The following is a 4,688-nucleotide window of genomic DNA, read 5'->3' on the forward strand; positions in this document are numbered from 1 at the left end:
ATATTATATATATTGTATATTACATATATATTCAATTATATATATATAATTTTATCTGTCATATTTGCCTTTTCTTTATTGGGAACAGCAAGAGAGAGCAGAAAACAACAATATCTGCAAGGTCAGCTGTCCAAGAAAATGTACAAACGTACATGAGCTGTATATATTTTGCAACATGTTAAACTTCTTTCCACGAGGTTGCTATTTTTCTTGTTTATTTAGAAGGAGGTTATGATTAAGCCCCAATGTGAATGATGCTGCTTTTTAACACTGAAGTTTTGTTTTCTATGGGCTGCCAAGCTCTAAAGTTTAATGTTCTACACATGGAGTTGTTCATTTGGATATTATTTCACAGATAATGAAAAATATCTTCATTTTAAAGCCAACCAAACAATGAGCACTCACCTTTGTTTTAGCCAAAACAAGAGAAGCAGAGTGGAGAAAAGCCCTTAGATCAGAGTTACAGTTTCATTTTACAATAGCCTCAAACACTGCCAAGTAGACCATCCTTTATTCAGGCTGAGCATTGGTTTGGAATTAAAACCTGGCAATGCATGAAGCAGGAAGCAATTACTTCTTCATTGTTAAAATTTATTTCCCTCTTTCTTCTTTGCAGAGCTCAGTATATATAATATTTTAGAATAAAGAAGAAACATAAGCTAAGCATCCTTTTTCCACATCCACTCATACAAACTCTAAACATGGTTCTGTTTCATGCAACTAGGATATAAACTCTTGTGCTATGTCAGATCCCTAGATAAACATCTGGAAAAAAAAACGTTCAGAGATTCAGTTCAGAGGGCTGGCGCTTCCCATGGTCACAATTTTGAGATTTTCTTATATGTCTTTTCCCAAGGAGCTGGTGGAAGAGGCAGGGCCATGTAAGTACTATGCTCCCCTTTCATTAATCCTTACTATCCCCATAGGCCCCAGGTCTGAAAATGTAGGTGTGGATTGGTGGAGCAGATGTGTATTGGAGTTAGCCTGCAATATCTCTTAATGGTAATTTCTATTCTTTCTTTTCAGCCCCATATTTTGGAACATCATGCTGTTAGCTTATAATTAACCACAGTGGGCATGCTTTCACCATGGAAATTGGCAAATTCTACAACTTGGGGATTTATCTCTATCAAGTTGCTAAACATTTACCAACACAACCCCATTGTCATTGTATCAGATAGAGCACCCCCATGTCACCAGGTGAGAACCATCAAGACCTTATAGACTCCTAGCAAATATTGAAAGCATTTTGCCAGCTGGAGAGTTTCCAAGAACCTTTGTTCAGTTCTTCACTTCGGGATTGTTTGTTATTCCAAGGGTATTAGACTGTCTAGCATCCTCACACAGAAAGGTTCTCACCCCACTGAAGAGGAATCTGAGGCCCAAGATGTTAGATGTTGGTGTAGACAGTAAATGCCAAAGAAGGTAAATTGAAGGGAACTAAATACAATGAAAGGAACAACAATTAGTCTGCTTTTAAGTTTTCAATCTTCAGTTTGGATAGTGAGATCTACCCAAAAGGAAGGCCCTGCATCTTGAAAGAAGATTGTAGACAAAGCCAGGGATCAATTTGAACTTTAATGACTAAACCAGAAAGAACTGGGCTCAAGCCACTTTATAAAACCAATGAAATAATGAAAGTTGAGACAATACAGGCACAAAACACACAGGCTTTAGGCCATGTATAAATTTAGGCAAACACATAACGCATGGCAAAGTCTCAGAGCACAGTCACTGTTCTTTGTCTTTCCCACACTCTTATATTTTCCCATGAAGGTGGTGGGTCATATCTTGATAATACTGAAACAAGAGAGAAATATTTCTTGGTACTCTTCCTCTGCTAGATAAAAAAAATGCAAGACCCCAAGTTGCTTTCCTAATATTAGGTCAAACTCCATTTCTGTATCTAACATTACAACATATTTGTCAAATATAAGATATAGATAGATAGATAGATAGATAGATAGATAGATAGATAGAGATATAGATATATACATACACACACATATATATGTGTGTATATATGTATATATATATAAATTATATATGTATATAAATTATATATTTCCCCTGCTTTAACTTTGAAAACTGAGGCCCAGAGAGATGAATCTTCCAGGTTTCCAATGTTGACTTATGGTAAATCTTTGCCAAAGGCTCAGGATTAATATAGTCTTGTTACATATAAGTCAAGTATTTTGTGAGTATCATCCTTTATAAATATGCAGTAGAATGGAAAGGTCATGTCCTTGTGATATTGTGGAACAACTCTGATAATTCAGTTCGTGTTCTTAGCTTTCTCAATGCAGGCCAAAGTCTAAAACTCTTCTTCCAGGTCACCAAATATTTATATATTTAATTTACTTATAGCCCAGAGATATTGGCTTTAATCGTTTTGGGTAGAAAACAATTGACACAAGAGCATCTATGATTTGATACAATTCTACCTTGTGTAGAGAGAGAATCATGGCTGGTGGTTCACTGTATTCATAATCAACCGGCCTGTACGTTTTACTGGCACTTTACTTGTTGCCAAAAACAACACTTGCTTGAAATGACAAGAGCATTTAGAATATAGTTTATACTCCAGGTGTCTCACGATGTAATTAACTCAAGACACCAAATATTCTTATTACAAACTTATCTACAGAAAGCTCTCTAGATGTTTAGGCTCATTCCAACTAGCCTGACTCACAATTTCTTTCTAACAAACTCAATGTTGTACCCCTCACCCCCACCCCGTTATCAATGAACTGACCACTGCTACTCTTGGTCTTTCTTGAATCTTGAAGATGTTCCTGGTCCAACACCGCAGGGTCTCCTTATAAACATCACTTTAGAAATGTGTGGCTGTTACTGCTCAGAAATGAAATTAGGAGTAGTGAAAGGTGATGGAGGCTACAGAGCCCAGACTAAGCCCATTTTAACCTGTAGGTCTTTGGCTTGTACCACATGCATTATCTCATAGATTTGGCTGTCCTAGCTTTAACTCTCCAATATAAACACCATTCATCTTGGGAAAGAGAAAATTCGGGTTACTTACACTACAGAGTGGATAGTCAGAGCTAGAGACAATTGCAGATAATGTCCATAGAAAAGGAAGCAAGTGTATATTATCCAATCTGTTTGTTTTTCTTTTGCCAAAAGGGCCAAATCTTAGCTAGAATCCAATTGCAGGGCTCAAATTGAGATTCAACCACATAACAGTTGTATGACCACAACATGTGTACTGACTTTTGTATTGCTTAGTTTCATGACCTATGAAACATAATTGGTGAGATATTTCTAGATCTGGTATGGGCATAAAAACTGGTATATAGATATTTATATACTATCATTACTACAAGCCAAAGTGAATTCTTCCAAAGGCTGCCCTATTAGAATTGCTGTAAATAATGAGGTAATTTAGCTTGTTAGAATATGACTCTTAATATGTGAATAGAAATGGAATCCCAGTGTAGTGGTGTCCAAATGAGGAGAGAATGTGCTGCCTTATTTAGTTTTTTTCTTTTTAAAGACTATATGCTAATTAGAAGCAGATAGTACTACTGCTATCTTATTAACAATTGCTTAACTTAACAACTTCAACTATGTAAAGAATTTCCTTAAAACAATACACCTTGGCTGACCATTCTGCCTCTATCAACCTTGGTATCTCCATCTGTGGGATGAAAGGCTGGAACTGACTTAACTACTAAAGGCCCTTTAGGTTCTGACACTATTTATTCTATTCTCAGTTCTCAGGTGTTATTTTCAGAGAAGTAAACTGAACAAAATCTCGAAGGGTCTTTTGGAAAAGTTTTGTTGGAGCTAGGGAATAAAATGTTGGTTTTGTGACTGTTAGCCACTACAAATAACTTTATTTTAATTCTTCTCTAGGGTAGCATAAAGCAGTGTAAAACTCTGGTGAGATCTTAAATTGAATCATATATTACAGTGTCTCTCAAGTGCCAGCATGGACATGCTGGTCCAAATTTCCCCTTGTTTGCAGGGCTCTTTCTCCTTTGCACTGTAAGATGGTAGCACACCAGATACCAGTAATACTGCCACTACTTGTAGCAACCCAAAATAGCAGCAGACATTGCTAAATGTCTTTAGGGGATGCTATTGACATATTTATCTTTCTTATCTTTCAATTTTCAATTTTTTCACCCCTAGTACAGAGCCACTAATCTCATCCAGCCCCCTGTCTCTCAAAGTTCAGAATAGGCAGCGCCTTGGAATTTGCTAGATAAACAAGATCCCAGCTTCCAAACTAGACTTCCTGGATCAGAAAAGGCTAACATTTAAACAACAGTCTCAGATGATTTTTAGCCACACTGAAAACTGAGCAGTTTGGAGTTACTCTTAATCGTGTTGGTATATTAGAATTATTAGTGATTCCGCAGGTCTGGGGGTAAGGATGCATAAATAGGGATCTCATTTTCAAATCAGTACTTTTAATTCTTGCTGTTGTCTTTGCTTAGTGATTCTGAGCTGAAAGAAGGCTTACAAACACTAATAAACTCCACATTTTCAGGTAACCCAATCACAAAAGAACACACATGGTATTCACTCTCTGATAAGTGGATATTAGCCCAGAAGATTGGAATACACAATGTACAATCTACAAACCACAAGAAACTCAAGAAGAAGGAAGACCAAAGTGTGGATACTTTGTTCCTTCCTAAAAGGGGGAACAAAATACCCAT

This window comes from Mastomys coucha, chromosome X (assembly GCF_008632895.1).
Source record: "Mastomys coucha isolate ucsf_1 chromosome X, UCSF_Mcou_1, whole genome shotgun sequence".
NCBI lineage: Eukaryota > Metazoa > Chordata > Mammalia > Rodentia > Muridae > Mastomys > Mastomys coucha.